The sequence below is a fragment of the Sorex fumeus genome, unplaced genomic scaffold, assembly GCF_029834395.1.
Source record: "Sorex fumeus unplaced genomic scaffold, SorFum_2.1 ptg000058l, whole genome shotgun sequence".
NCBI classification, from domain to species: Eukaryota; Metazoa; Chordata; class Mammalia; order Eulipotyphla; family Soricidae; genus Sorex; species Sorex fumeus.
In genome coordinates, this window is record NW_026606115.1 from 8706733 (window position 1) to 8728758 (window position 22026).

The following is a 22026-nucleotide window of genomic DNA, read 5'->3' on the forward strand; positions in this document are numbered from 1 at the left end:
TGGAATACTATGCAGTTGTTAGGAAAGATGAAGTAATGAAATTTGCTTATAAGTGGATGATCATGGAGAGCATCACGCTAAGTGAAATGAGTCAGAAAGAGAGGGACAGGCATAGAAGGACTGCACTCATATGTGGAATATAAAATAACATGAGACTGACACACAAGGACATTAGAGACAAGGGCCTGGAATATTGCTCCACGGGTTGGAAGCCTGCATCATGAGCTGGGGGGGAAGGCAACTGGAATAGAGAAGAGATCACTAAGCCAATGAAAGTGGGAGGAATTGTTTGGGATGGGAGATGTGTGCTGAAAGTAAAGGACCAAAGTTCATAGCCTCTCAGTATCTATTGTAAACCACATTGTAAACCATATTTTTTAAACCATAATGCTCAAAAGTAGAGAGAGAGTATGGGGGAAACTGCAATAGATGCAAGGGGAGGGTTGGGAAGGGGAGGGATACTGGGGACATTGGTGGTGGAAAATGTACATTGGTAGAGGGATAGGTGTTTTCTCATTGTATGACTGAAACTCAAACATGAAAGCTTTGTAACTATCTCACGGTGATTCAATAAAAAATGGGTTAGTTAGAGTTTACTTTATTGATGGAGGCCATATGAACCATGATGTTCCCTATTCTATTGATGTAGCTAAACTCTGTCGTGCCAGGAAATGAGCTTCACAAACTGGCCATTGAGGGCACTGTCAGACCCAGGATTGAAGGTGGAGAAGCTGACTGTTAAAGATGTAGCCCAGGATACCTCTTGAGAGTACCCTGTGATACGCCATCTTTTTTATGTAGTCTTGTTTGACAGCTTTAGGTAGTTCATATTCACAACAGACACTTTGGGAATGTGGTCACTGAAGATTATGCTATTCAGGTACCTGTTCGGTTCTAGAATGACCTTGCCCACAGCCTTGGCATTGTCAGTAGCAGAGGGATGATGTTCTGCCTTGTCTTTCAAACCTCAGCTTCCTACGGGTCTGTCTACAGTCTTCTAGGTGGCAGTAATGGCATGGACTATGGTCATGAGAACCCCTATGATGAAAAGTTTTCAGGGATGCCTTGATCGGGGGGGCCAAACAGTTGGTGGTGCAGAGAAATGTTGAGGGAGTTGTCATTTCTCTCATGATTCACCCCCATCATAAACATGGGTACATTGACAGAAGTTGCAGAGATGATGATCCTTTTGGCTCACTCCTTCAACTGAGTCCCAGACTTCCCTAGGGTGGTGAAGACCCAAATGGACTTCCCAACCTGCTCAGCACCAGTGTCACCAAATTTGATGTTGTCAGGATCTCATCCGTGGAAAATGGAGACTGGGTTTTAGTTGATGACAGTCTTCCTATTCTTGACCTTGACTGTGCAATTGAACTTGCCGTAGGTGGGATTGTACTGGAAGACGTATACCATGTAGTTGAGGTCAATAAAGGGTTGCTGATGACCTCAATTTACACTTTGCTGGAGTTAAAGGTAACCCTGGTAACCTGGTGCCAAATATGACCAAATTTGTTTACTCAAATCTTGTTCAAGTCTCATGTATGTGGCTGGCACTGTTGAAGAACAGACAGCTTCTGTTGAAAGGAAGGAGACTATCACATCTTTTTATTCCCTAATTGCTATAGTTTAATTGTTTAAATAAGTGTGAATAATCACCATCTATTCTGAAAATTTTCTTCTGTTTTATTTACATATTTTTCTACTTTGTATAATACCATCTGTCTTTATTACTGTGGCTCAGGTTTAAAATTTTGTTATAGATGTCCTCTTGTTTTTCTATTTTGCTCACAAAATTATTTGGATATTCTCATTTCATTGTATTTCCATACACGGAACTTTAGCTAAGAGTAAGTTTTCATCTTTTCTTACAGTTGCATAACATTTCATTGTGTATTTTTGCCATAACTTCTTTTTTCATTCATCTGCTATTGGACCTTTAAATTCTATCAACAGATTACCTATAAAACAATGAACATAGGTGTACAAAAAGCGTTTTTATTTAATATTATTGTGGCTTAGGGATAGATGTTAGGAATGGATGTCATACAAATGGATCATTGAATCATTTGGAAACTTTAGTCTTGGGTTTTAGGATGCCTCAGCACTTCTTTTCTTAGAGACTGAAATGAGTGACGTTACCACGGACATTTAATGCGGGTTCATTTTTCACTGGAACCCTACAGACAATGGTTGTTTTTCAGTCTTTTGATATATTACACTCTATCTTGTATGATGTAATACCTCATTGTCATTTTGATTTGCGTTTCTCTAATAAATTCTACATTTGCTAGTCTTGTCCTCTGATTTCTGGTTTCTGTTAATTCCACAATCATAAACTTAGTCAGTCCTACTCACATCTCTTATCTAAGGTTCAATTTTTCTCTCTTGGGGCCAGCATTCCATAAGTTACAGAATTTCTAGAATGTTATGATCTCAAAACTGTGTTACCCCTTTATTACATAGTTTAAAGGGCAGCAGTCATGAAAGAAACAGAAGTCACCTAATGTGAATTGAAATTTGGCAGAGAATTCTAATAAAGAGGAGGAAAATTATGTCTAGAGACATGCAATTTTTAATACTCTCAAAGTAAAAAAATTTTCAAAGTTTGGAAAATTTCCAAAAAATAATTTATTGGTAAGACTGGATTACAAATGAGTTCTCCAGGTGCTGGAGCGATAGCACAGTAGATAGGGCGTTTGCCTTGCATGTGACCAACCTGGGTTCTATTCATAGCATCTTATATGGTCCCCCGAGCACCGCCAGGAGTAATTCCTGAGTAAAGAGCCAGGAGTAACCCTTATGCATTGCCGGGTGTGACCCCAAAGAAAAAAACAACAACAAATGAGTTCTCCGGTTGTTAGTAGCAAAATTGAACTGTGGGTCCCAGTTTATTTATTTGAGTTGTTAGTTGTGAGGAAATTGTTCATTTTGCAGAAAGTGCAAAAAAGTATTTTTAATCATGTCACATGTGATATGTATTCTTTTTTGTTTTATTTTTGGTCACTTCTGACAGTGCTTGGAGGCTGCATTTGGCTTAGTGCTAAGGGGTCTGGCAGGTAGTGTTGAGAAGACAATATGGTGCCAGGTATTGAAACCAAGGTTTCTACATGTAGAGTGGGCTAAACCTTTGAGTTGTCCCTCCAGAGGCTAAAATACATTTTCTTAATATAGTTACTTAGGAAAAATGGCCCACAATTGATTTTAAACTTATTTGGACATTTTTGGTATAAATTTTTATTTAATTGAAACTTACTTTTATAATTTTTCATTTCATTAAAAACGCGACTTACAAAGTTATTAATAGTTGTTTTAGGCATATAGTATTTGAACTAAAATCCCATCTCCACTGTCAACTTCCCTCTACCACTCTTCATATACTCCATAACTCCTTCTCATTCACAGACTATCACCTTGACAGACATATTATAACATTAAGTGGTTGAGGCTTAGAGCTCATGTTTTCCTTGTTGTTGGATCTGTGCTATGTTTTTTTATTTTTATTTTATTAGTGAGACACTATGAGGTACAGTTGTAGACTTACAAATTCCTGTGCTTGGGTTTCAGTTATACAATGAACAAATACCCATCCCTCCACCAGTGCCCATTTCCCACCACCATGGATAATATCCCTCCCACCCCCACCCCCCCATCCCATCTTGCCTCTGTGGCAGGGCATTCCCTTTTGTTTTGGGTGTTGTGGTCTGCAAAAGAGGCAGTGAGTGGCAAACATGCTCAATCCATAGTCTACTTTCAACATGCATCTTCCCTCCTGGGAGGATCCGCCAAACACCCTTTATTTGGTGCCCCCTTCTCTATCTGAGATGCCCCTTCCCCTAGAATGCGCGGCTTGCCTCTAAGCTATGGAGAAAACCTCCTGGTGCTGATCTCAGCTATTCTTGGGTATTAATCTCATATTTTGTTACTTTATATCCCCCAGATGAATGCAATCTTTCTATGTCTATCCCTCTCTTTCTGACTCATTTCGCTTAGCATGATACGTTCCATGTTGTACCACTTGTATGTAAATTTCCTGACTTCATCTTTTCTAACAGCTACATAGTACTTCATTGTGTAGATGTACCAAAGTTTCTTTAACCAGTCATCTGTTCTTGGGCACTCAGGTTTCTTCCAGTTTCTGGCTATTGTAAAGAGTGCTGCAATGAACAAAAAAGTGCAGATGCCACTTCGACTATACATTTTTGTCTCTCTGGGATATTTTTCCAGGAGTGGTATTGCTGGGTCAAATGGGAGCTCAATCTCTAATCTTTTGAGAATCGTCCATACTGTTTTCCAAAAGGGCTGAACCAGTCGGCATTCCAACCAACAGTGAAGGAGTGTCCCTTTCTTGCCACATCTGCGCCAGCATCGGTTGCTTTTGTTCTTTTGAATGTGGGCCAGTCTCTGAGGTGTGAGATGGTATCTCATTGTGGTTTTGATCTGCATCTCCCTGATGATTAATGATGTAGAGCATTTTCTCATGTGCTTTTCTGCCATTCGTATTTCTTCTTTGAGAAAGTTTCTGTTCATTTCATTGCCCTATTTTTTGATGGGGTTGGATGTTTTCTTCTTGTGGAGTTCAACCAGTACTTTGTATATCCTTGATATCAACCCCTTGTCAGATGTGTATTCAGCGAATATCCTTTCACATTCTGTAGACTGTCTTTGTATTTTGGTCTCTGTTTCTTTTGAGGTGCAGAAGCTTCTTAGTTTAAGATAGTCCCATTTATCTATCTCTGTTTTCACTTGCTCGGCCAGTGGCATGGCATCTTTGAAGATACCATTAGCTTCAATGTCATGGAGGGTTTTGCCAACTTTGTCTTCAATGTATCTTATGGATTCTCGTCTGATGTTGAGGTCTTTAATCCACTTTTATCTTACTTTTGTTCATGGTGTTAGGCATATGATCATATAAATAGATGCAGAGAAAGCATTTGACAAGATCCAGCACTGGTTTATGATGAAAACCCTAGCCAAAATGGGTATAGAGGGGACTTTCCTCAACATAGTTAAAGCCATCTACCACAAGCCTACAGCAAGCATCATCCTCAATGGGGAAAAACTGAGAGCCTTCCCACTAAGATCAGGGACGAGACAAGGATGCCCACTCCCTCCATTGCTGTTCAATATAGTATTGGAAGTACTTGCAATAGCGATTGGGCAAGAAAAAGATATTAAGGGCATTCAGGTAGGAAAGGAAGAAATCAAGCTCTCACTATTCGCAGATGATATGATACTATACTTAGAAAACCCAATAACCTCCATCAAAAAACTCCTAGAAACAATAGACTTGTATAGTAAAGTTGCAGGCTATAAAATTAATACCCAAAAGTCCATGGCTTTCATATATGCAAACAGTGAAAGAGAAGAAAGCTACATGAAAAAACAATCCCGTTCACAGTTGTGCCCCAGAAAATCAAGTACCTAGGAATCAGCTTAACTAAGGAAGTAAAGGACCTGTACAAAGAAAACTACAAAATGCTACTTCAGGAAATAAAAGAGGACATGAGGAAATGGAAAGATATCCCCTGTTCATGGGTTGGGAGACGTAATATTGTCAAAATGGCAATACTACCGAAAGCATTGTATAAATTCAATGCAATTCATCGCCCCATTTTTTTATGGGGTTGGGTGTTTTCTTCTTGTGGAGTTCAACCAGTGCTTTGTATATCCTTGATATCAACCCCTTGTCAGATGTGTATTCGGCGAATATCCTTTCCCATTATGCAGACTGTCTTTGTATTTTGGTCACTGTTTCATTTGAGGTGCAGAAGCTTCTTAGTTTAAGATAGTCCCATTTGTCTATCTCTGTTTTCACTTGCTTGGCCAGCAGCGTGACATCTTTGAAGATACCATTAGCTTCAATGTCATGGAGGCTTTTGCCAACTTTTTTCTCAATGTACCTTATGGATTCCGGTCTGATATTGAGGTCTTTAATCCACTTTGATCTTACTTTTGTACATTGCATTTGGCAGAGATCTGAGCCCACTTTTTTGCATATAGCCATCCAGTTTTGCCAGCTAAATTTGTTAAACAGGCTTTCCTTGCTCTACTTCATTTTTCTTGCCCAGTTATCGAAGATTAGATGGTCGTATGCTTGGGGGAAGATGTCAGTATACTCAAACCTGTTCCATTGTCCTACAGCTCTGCCTTTGTTCCAGTACCATGCTGTTTTAATTATTACTGCTTTGTAGTACAGTTTGAAGTTAGGGAGGTTGATTCCTACCATTTTCTTTTCCCCAAGAAATGCTTTAGGTATTTGTGGGGGCTTATTGTTCCATATAAATTTCAGGAGTGTTTGCTCCATTTCTTTGAACAATGTCATGGGTTTCGGGTTGAATTCATACAGTGCTTTGGGAAGTATTGCCATTTTGACAATGTTAATTCTCCCGATCCATGAAGAGGGTATATTTTTCCATTTCCTCGTGTCCTCTTTTATTTCCTGAAGTAGAGTTTTGTAGTTTTCTTTCTACAGGTCCTTTATTTCCTTAGTTTAGTTGATTCCTAGGTACTTGATTTTCTGGGTCACAATTGTGAAGGGGATTGTTTTCTTCATGTCACTTTCTTCTCTTTCACTATTTGCATATAGGAAATCCATGGACTTTTGGGTATTGATTTTATAGCCTGCAACTTTACTTCACAAGTCTATTGTTTGTAGGAGTTTCTTGGTAGAGGTTTTAGGGTTCTCTAAGTATAGTATTATATCATCTGCGAATAGTGAGAGCTTGATTTCTTCTTTTCCTACCTGGATACCCTTAATATCTTTTTCTTGCGTAATCGCTATTCCAAGTACTTCCAGTACTGTTTTGAACAGCAGTGGAGCGAGTGGACATCCCTGTCTTGTCCCTGATCTTCGGGGGAACGCCGTCAGTTTTTCCCAATTGAGCATGATGCTTGCTGTAGGCTTTTGGTAGATGGTTTTAACTATATTGAGGAAATCCTCTTTTTCCCCATGTTGGATAGGGTTTTCATCATAAACGGGTGCTGGATCTTTTCAAATGTTTTCTATGCATCTATTGATATGATCATATGATTTTTATCTTTTCTTTTTTGATATTATGGATTATGTTGATTGATTTCTGAGTGTTGAACCAGCCTTGCATCCCCGGGATGAATTCTACTTCGTCATGGTTTATGAACTTTTTGATAAATAGTTTAGTTCTATTTACTAGTATTTTATATTTTGTTGAGTATCTTTGCATCTGTGTTCATCAGGGATTCCGGCCTGTACTTTTCTTCTCTTGTGGTGTCTTTCTTTGCTTTTGGTATTAGAGAGATATGGGCTTCATAGGAACTATTTGGGAGAGTTTCCGTTTTTTCAATTTCCTGGAAAAACTTGAGAAGGATTGGCAGTAGATCCTCTTTAAATGTTTGAAAAGAAATTGCCAGTCAATCCATCTGGACCTGGGCTTTTGTTTTTGGGAAGACTTTTGATTACAGTTTCAATTTCCTTGATGTTAATATGTCTATTCAGATACTCTAGATCTTCTTGATTCAGCTTTGGGAGATGATAGGAGTCCAGAAATTTATCCATTTCTTCTAGGTTCTCTTGTTTCCTAGCATAGATACTTTCAAAGTAGTCTATGATGATCTTTTGGATTTCTTTGGTTTCTGTTGTGATATCCCCCTTCTCATTTCTGATTCGGTTTATTAGGGTTCTCTCTCTCTGTTTCTTTGTGTGTGTTGCTAGTGGTTTATCTATCTTGTTTATTTTTTCGAAGAACCAGCTCTTGGTTTCATTGATCTTTCGGATTGTATCTTTTGTTTCCATGTCATTGATGTCTGCTCTAAGTTTTATGTTTTCTTTTCTTCTGCCTGATTTAGGCTCCTTCCGTTGATCCTTTTCTAAGGTCTTGAGCTGTGAGGTCAAGTTGTTTATGTGCTCCTTTCTACAGTCCTAATATATGCTTGCAGAGCTATAAATTTTCCCCTTAATACGACTTTCACTGCATCCCATATGTTCTGGTAACTCGTGTCTTAATTCTCATTGATTTCCAGGAATCTTTTGATTACATCCTTGGCTTCCTTCCTGACCCACTCATTGTTCAGCATTGAGTTGTTTAGTTTCCAGGAGTTTGATTTGGTTCTCCCTGTCTCTGCGTGATTCACTTCTATTCTCAGTGCATCGTGGTCTGAAAAGATGGTTGATACTATTTCTATCTTCCTGATTCTGTTGAGGTATATTTTGTGGCCTAGCACATAGTCTATTTTGGAAAATGTTCTGTATGCACTGGAGAAGAATGTGTATTCTTTTTTTGTGGGGTGTAAATCCCTGTATAGGTTTATAAGCTCTTTCTCTTCTATTTCTTCTTTCAAAGCCAATTATTCCTTGCTGAGTTTTGTTCATGTTGATCTATCCAGAGGTGATAAGGCAATGTTGAAGTCTCCAACTACTATTGTGTTGCTAGCAATGTCCTCCTTAAAATCTGTTAGGAGTTGTTTTAAATATTTACTGTTCCCTCTTTAGCTGCATATACATTTAAGAGTGTGATTTCTTCCTGTTGTACATATCCTTTGATGAAGAGAAAATAGGCTTCACTGTCACTTCTAATCTTTTTCAGCGTGGAATTAATGTTGTTCGATACTAGTATGGCTACTGCAACTTTTTTGAAGGAGCTGTTTGCTTGCAGGATTGTTTTCTGTCCTTTGACTTTGAGTCTGTGTTTGCTCTGACTGTTGAGATGAGTTTCTTGTAGGCAGCAGAATGTTGCGTTCTGTCTCTGTATCCATTTTGCCACTCTGTTTCTCTTAAAAGGTGACTTTAGACCATTGACATCGAGAGAGATTACTGTTATGGGGTTTTGTGTCATATTTTTGTAAGGGTCTGTTGTGGTTGTAGGGTTTGTCTTGTCTTATAGTAGCCCCTTTAGCCCTTTTTTTAGGTATGGTTTGAGACTGTGAAGTTCCTGAACTGTTGTTTATCTAGAAAATAGTGTACTGTTTCTTTGATTTAGCGTGAGAGTTTAGTCGGATAGAGTATTTTTGTTGAAGCATTCATTTCAGTGAGTTTTTTCACTATATATCGCCACTGCCTTCGGGCTTGGAGTTTTTCCTCTGATAGATCTGCTGTGAATATAAGGGGTGCTCATTTGTATTTTTTCTTTCTTTGACCTTGTTGCTTGCAGTAATGTGTCTCTATAGGCAGCATCGATCATACTAACTATGATATGTCTTGGAGTGTTTTTGTTAGGGTCTTTTTTAGCTGGCACCATTCGGGCTCCTTGAATCTGAATGGTTGCATTGTGGAGCTCTGGCAATTTTTCAGCAAAGATTTGTTTAACCATGGATTTTTCATTGGTATTGTTTCCCTGAGCTTCTGCGACTCCTATAATTCTAATGTTGCTCCTCTTGGAATCATCTCCTAGGGCTCTGATTCGCTCTCGAGCTATTTTGAGATCTCTTGCCATTGTTTCTTGTTGCCTGTTGGCTTGATGCAGCTCATCTTCCAGCTCACTGATTCTTTCTTCAGCTGTGGTCATTCTACTTTTGAGGGCACAGACTGAGTTTTTTATTTCATCTATGGAATCTTTGATTCGTGACATTTCTGTGCACAGCTTTCCAATTTCTGCTCTCATTTCTTCCTGTATTTTCTCAATTGTGTGATCCATTGTCTCTTTCATGTCCTCTTCAATTTACTGGATATCTCTTTGACTGTTTCATTGAGTTGATTGAACATCTTCATAACTTCATATCTGAATTCTTTGTCAGAGAAGTCCCTTCGGTGAATAGTAACTAATGAGGCTTCTGAACTCTTTTCATCGTCCTCTGCCTGCGGTGGGGATTTGTGTTGTTCCTTCATGTTGGTGTGTATGTATAGGAACTAGATTTTTTGGTATGAGTAAACTACCTGTGACTGCGTGAGTTTTGGCCCGCCGAAAATTAGGACACGCCCACTTTACAGAAGCCACACCCACTTCTAAAGCGGCCACACCCCCACGGGTACCTGGCATGTGTGAGGGGAGTAAAGACTGCGTGGGGGAGAAGACCAGCTGAGCTTGGGGGACCAAAAGGAAGAGGCAGAGAGGCTCAGATATGCTTTGTCTCCCAACGTCCAAGAGGACGCCTGGGAGGCTTGCAGGGTGAAATCCAAGTCCTGGGTTCGAGAAGCGACGGATAAACTGACCTGGGTGGGGAGAAGATAGCAGCTCAGCTTGGGGGACGAAAAGGAAGAGGAAGAGAGGCTCAGAGCTGCTTTCTGGATCTGTGCTTTGGATATATCTATATCTACTAATTTTTCTTTAAAAAGATTTTCTTGGTTTTTAACACCACACTCTGATTTGTTTTTAAAGATCTTATGTCTCATATTTTCAACTTTGGAGGCAGTTCTGATACTTAACAGAACCATATTTTCTTGGGATTACAGTATTGATGTCTTAAGGTAACAAAGACAGGGGAGGGTTACAGGGGAAGATAACGGGGAAGGTAATAGGGGGAAGGTTGTGGGGGGTTAAAGGGGTAGGTTTGTGGGGGAGGGCTATAGGAGGAAGGTTTCAGGGGAAGGTTACAGGGGAGGGTTAGGGGGGAAATTTATGGGGGGAGGTGAAGGAAAGCGTTACAGAGGAGGGGCTGGAGCGATAACACAACAGGTAGGGCGTTTGCCTTGGACGCAGCCAACCTGGGTTCGATTCCTCCATTCCTCTCAGAGAGCTTGGTAAGCTACCGAGAATATCCTGTCCACAAGGGCAGAGTCTGCCAAGCTCCCCGTGACAAATTCGATATGCCAAATACAGCAATGACAACAGGTCTCATTCCCCTGTCCCTGAAAGAGCCTCCAATCGTTGGGAAAAGACGACTAAGAGGAGGCTCCTAAAATCTCAGGGATAGGAGGAATAGGTATGTTACTGGTGCCCGCTTGAGTAATTTGATGATCAATGGGATGACAGTGACAGTGACAGTGATGTCTCATATGAATGAATGACTACTACTACCATTGAAAGATTTATACATACCAGACATGCACTTAACACTTGAATTATGTCATTTAACCATCAGAGCACTTCTATAAGATAGATCTTTTTATATTTAACTTTGTAAATGTAAGTGAAACGTTTGCATAGTTTAAATGATGTGCCATGGCTTAGTAAAAAGTACTGTTTTAGCCTTTGAAGTTTTGTTATCTTGTAGCACTGAATCTGTTGTTCATCAATTTGCTCGAGAGGGCACCAGTAACGTCTCCATTGTGAGACATGTTGTTACTGTTTTTGGCCTATTAAATATGCCACGGGGAGCTTGCCAGGCTCTGCCCATATGGGCGGGTTACTCTCGGTAGCTTGCAGGGCTCTCCAAGAGGGATAGAGGAATCAACCCCACGTACAAGGCAAATGCCCTACCTGCTGTGTTATCGCTCCAGCCCCTCCCCTGTAACCCTTCCCTTCACCTTCCCCCATAACCTTCCCCCATAACCCTCCCCTAAAATCTTCCCCCTACAGCCCTCCCCCACAAACCTATCCCTATAACCCCCACAACCCTCCCCCATAACCTTCCCCTTTACCCTCCCCTGTAACCCTCTCCTGTCTTTGTTACCTTAAGACATCAATACTGTAATCCCAAGAAAATATGTTTGTGTTAGGTATCAAAACTTCCTCCAAAGTTGAAAACAGACCTAGATCAAATTATTCATTCTAAATCCCTCAACCAGGATTTATTTTATTAAAAATAAATAGCATTGTTCCTTGCACCTATATTTTGTTGAGGGCTTGATTATAAATGAACATAAAACACTCAAAGTACAATATGCATAGCATTATTCATTGCTGCACTCATTACAATAGCTAAGATGCAGAATCAACCTAGGTGTTCAATGACAAATAAATTATGAAGATGTGAAACATATATATTCATATATGTGTATATGCAAAATGAAATACTATGTAGCTGCAAGTAACTATGAAATCATGTAATTTGCTGCAACATGTTTAGTGCTGAAAGATATCATGTTGAGTGAAGCAAGCAAGAAGAAGAAACATATACAAAGGATGATCTCACTTATCTGTGGAATATAGAACACTAGATCAGGAAATGTATTGTAGTAAAGTGGGGATGCCTAGATCAACTTTGACCCCAGTGTTTAGAGAGATTAACAAAAAAAGGAAAAATCAAGGGGGAAAGAGAAAGGTAAATAATGGGTGAAAAAAGCCTCAGTTATACCAGTTATATGAGAGAAGTCATATAGTTATATGTCCAAAACACAGGTTCAAGAAAACTCAAGCTCTCTGGAAAGAAAGATGGCGGCCACACGGGAGCCTTGTGGACAGCATGTTTGAGCCGGGGGTGGGGGGCGGCAGGGACCTCATGGGAAGGGGGGCGTAATGGGCCGTCCTTCACGCCTGACCGAGGTCGCCAGCTGCCCCCACGAGTGACTCTCCGGCACGGCCACGGCCCCGGAGCACAGAAACCAATCTCTTAACTACCTAACTTTTAATAGAAATTCTTCCAGGGTTAATAAGTAAAATAGCAGAAATCCAAAACTGCGCGGCCGCGACATCATTTTATTCTTAAACCAAGTTGTAGAAAGCAAATCATTTCACAACGCTGTTTCAGCATGTCTGATTGGGGGGGGGTCGTAAACTCTAAACAATAATTGTGCATCTTCTATCAAAACAATGTATCTAGTCAAAGTAGATAGAGTATTAACTAGAACTCATCTGCCTCACAGGAATTGGGAGGGGTGGGAGGTGGGGTTCTATTGGGGTTCGCGGTTAAAAAATAAGTATTGGTAAAGGGAAATGTGTTTGATATTTACATGACTGAGACCTAAACCCGAAAGCTCTGTAACTTTTCCCACAGTGATTCAATAAAGAAATAAATTATAAAAAAAAAAAAAAAGAAAACTCAAAACATGAGACCTAGGCAGCAGCAACCTGTGAAACTTTGTAATGTGCCTGCCAAGTTGACACGTAGGAGTGGAGTGTAGGTTGGGTTGGGAAGGAATCTGGGAACACTGGTAGAGGGAACTTGACACTGGCATTCATTGGTGTTGAATTATTGTATGCCTAAAGATCAACTATCAGTAACTATGTAAGTCATGGTTTTTAATAAAGACAAATAAAAATAATGAGAAAATGCAGCTGAAATTTTGATGCGACCAGAGAATATCATGCTGAGTAAAGTGAGTCAAAAAAGTAAAGGACAAATACCAAATGATTTTGCTTTTATGAGCGATAGCACAGTGGTAGGGCATTTGCCTTGCACGTGACTGGCCCTCTGACCCGAGGTGGATTCCTTTGCCCCTCTCGGAGAGCCTGGAATGCTATCAACAGTATCTCACCCACATGACCAAACCTGGCAAGCTACCCGTGACATATTCAACATGCCAAACACAGTAACAAGTCTCACAATGGAGATGTTACTGGGCCCACTCGAGCAAATCGATTAACAATGGGAGGACAGTGCTACAGTGCTACAGTGGACTATAAAGGAATGCATTAGGAGAATACTAATAAAAGACACCAAGAATCTGTCTATAGTTTAACTTCTTAAGTTGTGGGTCATGACTTTATATGTGGTTGCATAAATAAATATGGGATTTTAAAATAGTTGGCAACAATAGAGGGTTTTTGAACAGCAACATGTAATTCAAAATCTACTGCATAGTGTGTCCAAGGTGTTCCTGGAAGCAGTTGCCTGCATTACATTTCTTTCAATGGAAACCAATGGTAAATATAAATGGTTTGTGAAGTCCTGACCTGTAGATCTGAGTTTTCTAAGTAAGGTGGAGAAAATGTGGAAGCAGGCATAGAGAGAGTGGTACGGGGATATTGACAACTCTAGTAACCATGGTGAATTAACACTGTGTTCCTGAAATGTAAACATTAAAATGATTATAAATCAGAGTTCCTATAAATACTATACTAAGTAAACTACAGTTCAAATAAGATACTTATTTTTATCATTATATTGAGATATAATAACATAAAACATAATATAGAGTTACATCATGATAATTTGATATTTGCACATTTTGCAAAATGAATACTTCAGTAACTATTGTAGGATAACAATTGGTTTGTCCTTTTCTCCCTTGCCACAAGGAGCTTAGGTTTATCAGGTTACACCCATCACAGTGCTCCCGAGTCACTTCCATTCCTTTATCTGTAACCAGTTCTTTATGCTCTCCTCCTTGACAGGTTAATCAGCTTTTCTTCTAATCAGAATCTGTTAATTTGTAAGGTCAGATCCTTCTAGGACACTGAACTTGTACTGTAAGTTAATATTGCCTTTCTCCTCTCCTTATGTATCTTGAATAGTTTAATTTAATGCAATGTACTTTTTGTAAAGATACAGGAAGATAGTTAATATTATGCTTTATAACTTGGGATTTAACTGGCTTTGAATATTATTCATTCCCAGGCATCTACTTTCTCAACTTAAGCATCAATTCCACTCACTTCCTTGCACCCCCAAAAGCAGGGTCCCGACAAGAGACTGGATGGAACCAGGGCAAGCGGTAAGTTATGTGCTACCCTGGCATTGAGGTGGGCCAGGTCAAAGTGCCACGATTCTTAACTATAAGTTAGGAGTTTGATCATAGACAAATGCTGTCATGATCCAAAAGTAACAGCGAGAAGAAGGACCCTGCTAGGGATAGGAAAGACTATCTGGCCTGAGCACTGTAGTCTGAGATCGACATGGCCCTAGAAAAGCAATTCTATAAACTTAAAATGTTTCTTACCATAAAGTAACAAAATAGGAGAATAACACCCAAGATAAGTACCAAGAGGTTCACTCCATGGCTTGGAGGCCAGCTGCAAATGCTAGGGTAAAAGGCAGCTCAGATAGAGAAGAGAGCACCAAATAAAGGGTGTTGGGAGGATCCTCCCAGGGTGGGAGATGAATGCTGAAAGTAGACTATAGACCGAACATGATTGCCACTCAATGCCTCTTTTGCCAACCACAGCACCCAAAAGGAGAGAGAGAACGAAAGGGAATACCCTGGGCTGGAGATAGCACAGAGGGTAGGGGGTCTGCCTTGCAACCGACCAACCCGGGTTTGATTCCCAGCATCCCATATGGTCGTCTGAGCACCGCCAGGAGTAACTCCTGAGTGCAGAGCCAGGATTAACCTCTATGCATTGCCAGGTGTGACCCAAAAAGAAAAAAAAAAGGGAATGCCCTGCCACAGAGGCAGGGTGGGGTGAGATGGGGGGAAGGAGGATAGGAGGGATACTGGGATCAGTGGTGGTGGAAAATTGGCACTGGTGGAGGGATGGGTACTCGAACATTGTATAATTGAAACCCAAGCACAAAAATTTGTAAGTCTACAACTGTACCTCATCGTGTTGCACTAAAAAATTTTTTTAAAAAAGAAAAATAATAAAGTGTTTCTTACTGCGTCCATACAAAATGATTTATATTATGTATGCTTATATGTTTGTTGGACAAGAGGAGAGGAGAAACACACCCAGGGTATTACTTTCTAGGGTGGGTTGATCTGATAAATGAGTATCTGTCCTAGAAGCAACTTTCCTCTGTGTCCTGACTAGGTTGGATACGGCTGAACATTTTAACCTTTCAAACTGCCTTCAGTAAATAATTTCAGTATATTGTAAGAGGCAGTTTTTCTTTTCTCACAGAAACCTAACTGGTCTTAGATATGCAGATCTCTGGTGCTAGTCAGGCCTGATCATTAGGATATAGATTCCTGGCTCTAGCCAGACTAGTCTTTGGGATGCAAAGCTCAGATTCTTGTCTTTGGGATGTAGATTCCAAGATCTAGCAAACTGGTCTTTGGGATTCATATCCCAAGTGCTTGTAGCTTGTGAAAGTGCTTGTGAAAGTTTTAGTCTTGGTTTTGTATCTTCTTTCTGGAGGCCAAAATTACTGACCTGCAGATGTAAAGAAATAATGCATGTTTTGCTGCCTCAATGTTCTTTCTGTAACTCCTTTTGATGACATCACTGTATTGGGCCCTTTAGAGGTACCATGGAGATCTACACCCCGGGTCACGCACACCTGGGTTCCTTCATGGGTGAGGCTCATCCGAACGTGTGGAGAGTGGTCTTAAGCATGGCCGTGGCTGGAACCAGAGGTCTTAAGCTGCCAGGGCTCTGCTTGGGGTGGGGAGGGAAACTCAACCCGCCCTCCTCCAAGGGCCCCGGTGAGGATAGCCAGGCGCAGAGGCAGGAGACTCTGCGCTGTTCTCTTCTGGGATTGAGACTGGGCCTCCTCCACCCATATCCCCCGTATTCCAGTATGTAGGCGGTACACCCACCAACTGCCCCCAGCGTCATGTAATTCCATCAACGGCCAAGACCCAGAGACTAGAAAACCCAGTTCCCGGAAGCATGCGGCTGCATTTGCGGCTATGCAACATCTTATTATCTAGCTCTTATTCTGTAGAACCTGGCAGGATACCAAAAGTATCCTGCCCACACAGCAGAGTCTGGCAAACTCCCTGTGATATACTCAATATGCCAAAACCCAGTAACAATGATGGGTCTCATTCTCCTGACCATGAAAGAGCCTTGAATGTGACATTTTCTAAGTACTAGGACGAAGGAGACATTACTGGGGCCTGCTCGAGAAAATCGATGAACAACAGGATAACAGTGATACAGTGATACAGAGGTACCATGATCTATATAAGAAGATTTTCGGGGCTCTCTTGGGGGAACACATGCTTGAGAGAACCTGGAGGTGATGGTCTGAGAGAACCTGGACCCTCCATAACATAAATTTCTTTTATGGGATAAACTTCCTTGTAATAAACTGCAACTAAGACCAACCAGCCTGGCCCTCATTTCCTTCCTTCGCCTGCCCATTGCCATCGACCTCCCTGGAGTGGGGGAAACGGCCTGAGACTATTGAAAGTGGGCGGCGAGAGAAATAGACTGCTGCCATCCTTTTTGTGTTTACACAACTATCATATTAAATTATCATATCACATAATTCTCATTTCCCTTGGATTAGAACTTTTAACATTGCTACCGAGAGTATTCGATATGCCAGACACAGTAACAACAAAGTCTCCAATGGAGACGTTACTGGGCCCGCTCGAGCAAATCGACGATCAACGGGAGGGCCTTTACCTTTACCTCGAGCAACTTTTTAATAAGACAAGAGTACTGTTATTTATTAATTTAGTCATCATATCCATTATATTCCCAGAATTTATAACTAAATATATAAGTAGTTCAACTCTTTTTTCTTCTTGGGTCACCTCCGGTGATGCACAGGGGTTACTCCTGGCTCATCACTCAGGAATTACTCCTGGTGGTACTCGAGGGACCATATGGGATGCTGGGAATCAAACCTGGGTCGGCCGCATGCAAGGAAAACGCCCTACCCACTGTGCTATCGCTCCAGACCCACAAGTAGTTCAATTTTAAAGAGCAAATATATGAATAAAAATAGAGTTTTGGTGCTCATTATACAAGTTTTTTCCTACACAGTCTTTCAATTTTGCCATATATTTGAATATTTTGAAAATTAATTTTTGGGAAATAAGTAATTTTGAATTCTTGACGCAGATATTGTATGTGCGAATGTTGAATTTTCTGTAGGATGAGCTTACTGGGCCATTTCATTGGAGATTCTGTCGGTATTGTTGAATTTTGCATCCTGCATTAGGTTTATAGAGAAGATTCTTCTCCCTTCAGTAAGATGAACAATATTTTGGGCTGAAGAGACAGCCCAAAGAACTAAGAACATGCTATGTATATGGAACAGCCAGGTTTAATCCCCAGCACTGCATGGTTCCCCAAGTTTAGAGTAGCCCTAGACTATCACTAAGTGTGGCTCCCAAATTTTCCAAAAAAGGAACTAAATATTTTCAACATTGTGGTTTTAACACAGGAGGACCAAGACTAAGTTTCTTAGCATTTTATATAAGCTGGTATTAGCTACAGTATGCCTGTCCTCAACTGTGCACCTGTTTGCTTAATCCAGAAATCCTTTTAAGTAAAGATGTTTCTCCATATTGTGACAATATTGGTTAATTATCTACATTAAATATTAGAGAGTATTTGGAATATCTTATGTCTAAACAGATTTCCCAATGTTTCTGAATGTGAAACTCTAGAGGCCTTTTTTGTTGGCATCACTATAATTCCTGATACATTATATTTGCTCTGTATTTATTGAAATATATGTATAGAGACTTTTTATTTAAATTCATTTAATTTTTCAGGGTACCTTAAATATCCCACCCAAGTGGCAGAGCCTGGCAAGCTATACGTGTTCTATTTGATATGCCAAATCCAGTAAAAAAAAATGGATCTCATTCCCCTGACCCTGAATAAGGCAGAGTCAAGAAGGATGTGGAAGGAGAGGCTGACAAAATTCCAAGGCAGAAATAGGCTGCCAAAACGAAGAAAGACAAAAATGATTGTCTGTACTTTTAATGCACGTACGCTGGCACCTGATGCATCAATCGAGGACCTGATGGTACAAGCGCGAAAGATCAAGTATGACATCATTAGTCTGACCGAAACGAGAAGACATCAATCACATCACGCCGTTTTCGATACTGGAGAAAAACTGTTCCTTGGAACATGTGACAAAAGAGGCGTCGGTGGTGTCGGTATCCTAGTCAACACAAACTTAGCCATGAGCATTGATTCATTCGAATGCTTAACAACCCGAATCAGACGATTACACTTGAATAGATGTGGCTCACTGCTGGCAGTTTCTATCTTTGTTGTCTATGCACCAACATCCAATTATGGTGAAAGAGAAATTGAGAAGTTCTACATGGAGCTGGAGAAGTTCTATAAAGAAGATCACACCTTCTACAAGATCATTGTGGGTGATTTTAATGCCAAGATAGGACCAAGAAGATCAGCCGATGAACTCCACATCGGGACCCATGGCCTAGAACAGAACGAACAGGGTGACAGACTGTCTGAGTTCATCATGTCAACCAAGACCTTCCATGATAACTCACAGTTCCAAAAGGCTGAATCTAAACGTTGGACATGGGAGTCTCCTGGTGGACGGTTCCACAATGAAATAGACCACATCATATTCAATCAGTGGTTTTGCCTAACCGATATTGCTGTTGTCCCAAAATTCCAAACAGGATCGGACCACTGTCTCCTTCGTGCAAAATTCTACCTCACAGAATGATGAGAAAAGAATGCAAAGTTTAAGAAGAGAACTCCCAGAACGACCACCAACTGGGAGCTCTTTGGCTCTGTAGCGGCAACATGGGAAGATGCCATCATTGACAACACTGATAAGGAATACGATCGAATGATTCAGCATCTCCATGATTGTGCAAGGAATGTCAAGAGAGAGATAACCACAAAAAGCCGCCTTTCTTCGAACAGTCTTGAACTTATTCGCCAACATGGCTTAGCACATGCGTCAGGCAACTGCAAGCGAACGTCCAAGCTGGCAAAACAATGCAGAGAAGCCATCAAGGATGACCTCAAAGACAGGATAGCAGCGGTGCTGGTAGATGCTGCAGAAGCCGGGGAAAGCATTCGTAATGCCCGCCTGTCCTTCACCAACTACAAGACCAAGATGACTGCCCTTCAACATCCTGATGGATCAATCACATCTTCCAGAAGGGCAATGGAGAAGATTATTCATGACTTCTACTCAGATCTCTTTAATAGCCACATCCACTTGTCCACATACCACATTCCACATGATGGATATGTCGTTCCCAATGTTCTCCCTTCTGAAATCCAACATGCCATCTAGTCGGCAAAGAAACAAAGAACACCTGCCCCAGACAAGATCAGACCTGAACACCTGAAGAACTTACCATCAGTACTCATCAATACACTGGCATGGCTCTTCACACGCTACCTGTCTGAATGCAAGGTACCATCCCAATGGAAAACCAGCAGGACTATACTACTATACAAGAAGGGAGACATCCACGACATTGGCAACTATCGCCCAATCTGCCTATTGTCTGTCATCTACAAACTGATCACTCGAGTCATCCTGAATAGGATTAGCAGAGCACTAGATGAAGGACAACCATGTGAACAAGCCGGATTTCAAAAAGGATTCAGTACCATTGACCATATCCACATGATTACTAAGCTCATTGAGGTTTCTCAGGAGTTCAAGATGCCGCTCTGTCTAACATTCATTGATTTAAAGAAGGCCTTTGATTCTGTTGAGATGGAAGCGGTCATAGAAGCCCTAGCCAATCAGGGCGTACAAACTCAATACATTAGGATCCTCCGTGAGCTCTATTACGGATTCACTACCAGAATCTCACCATTCTACAAAGAAGTAATCATCCATGTCAAGAGAGGGGGTCGGCAGGGTGATACCGTTTCACCAAAACTCTTCACTGCCACCCTCGAGAACATCATGCGGCGACTGGAATGGGAAAGAATGGGAGTGAAGATAGATGGTCGGCAACTACACCACCTCCGCTTTGCTGATGACATCGTTCTAATAACACCAAACATCAGCCAAACGGCACAAATGCTGACCGACTTCGACCGTGAGTGTGGAAAGGTCGGACTACAGCTGAATCTTATGAAGACAATGTTTATGAGAAACAGCCTCGTTCCTGACGCTCCATTCGCTCTCAATGGTACCACCATCTTGAATGCAACAGTTATATATTCCTAGGTCGAGAAATCAACATGATGAATGAGCTGGCACCTGCACCTGAGTTGCGCAGGAAGAAGAGAGCGGCTTGGAATGCCTTCAAGAGCATTGAAGAAATAACTAAGAGGATGAAGAACCTCCAGCTCTGAACACATTTCTTTGATTCCACTGTTCTTCCTACATTAACATATGCCTCAGAGAACTGGGCCCTACGAAAACAGAATGAGAACGCTATTCGGGTCTCTCAAAGAGGAATCGAAAGAGCTATACTTGGAATATCACAATTCACTCAAATGAGAGATAGAATCCGGAGTTCTGATCTCAATCAAAGCTCAAGAATCAGGGACACTGTCTCATTTGCCAAGGCATCAAAAATCAGATGGGCTGGACACATAATGAGGTTCACAGACAACCACTGAACTAGAGCCATTACTGACTGGACTCCACGGGACATCAAAAGATCGCGTGGATGCCCACCTACAAGATGGTCAGACTTCTTTGTCAAGACCCTGAATGATTGGTTTGAGGCTCTGCATGTTCCTAGAACGAACTGATGCCATTGGGCTAAGCTAGCACGCAACAGGGATGAATGGAGACATTACTGGCACCCACTTGAGTAAATCGATGAATAACGGGGGATCAAGTGATCAAGTGATGTATAGAGGCTATCTTAGTAACTTACGAAGGCATATATTTTAACATATATTCATTTTAATTAAGACAACATGATTTGCAAACGTTTTATAATAGAATTGTTTCCCACATACAGTGCTGTAACACCAATTCCATTACCAGTATCACCAGGGTCCCTGCCATCCCCCAGTCTGCCCTATTATCAGGCATTTAACAGATTTATTTCATAGTGATTTCTCAAAAATAACTTAACGAAATGCAAATGGAGTTATCAGAAGATATATCAAAAAATACAATTTATCGCGATTAATTGATATATGATTAGAATCCAGGTTGGTTGCATGCAAGACAAACAATCTGTTGTACCAACTGTCTGGCTCATGTTTGGGGATTCCAAGTATTTGTGTTTTGTTTTTGTTTTTGCTAGGGGCACACACATAGTGAGGTTTTGGCCACACCCAGCTTACTCAGGGCTGACTCCTGGCTCAGTACTCAGGGATCACTCCTAGCAAGACTCGGAGGACGCCATGGGATGCCAGGGATTGAACCCAGGTCGGCCTCGTGTCAAGGAAAGACCCTACCCGCTGTGCTATCGCTTTAGCCCTCTGGCTCATGTTTTGACAATATTAATCCTTCAAATTCATGAACATTTCTTTATGCCATATTTTATTTTCTTCATAGAGTTAATTTTTTAAAAGATATTTTCTGGAGCGATAGCACAGCAGGTTGGGCATTTGCTTTGCATGAGGCCCACCCAGCCAACCCGGGTTTGATTCCTCTGCTCCTCTCAGAGAGTCCAGCAAGCTACCAAGTATCTCGCCCACATGGCAAAGCCTGGCAAGCTACGCGTGATGCATTCTATATGTCAAACACAGT

At 41.0% G+C, this 22026-nt stretch overlaps 1 pseudogene; it reads right to left on the reverse strand.

Annotated features, from left to right (window-relative positions):
* Positions 1-967: 967 nt before the first annotated feature.
* Positions 968-22026, reverse strand: part of LOC130034117 (glyceraldehyde-3-phosphate dehydrogenase-like) — a 55473-nt pseudogene continuing 34414 nt past the window's right edge.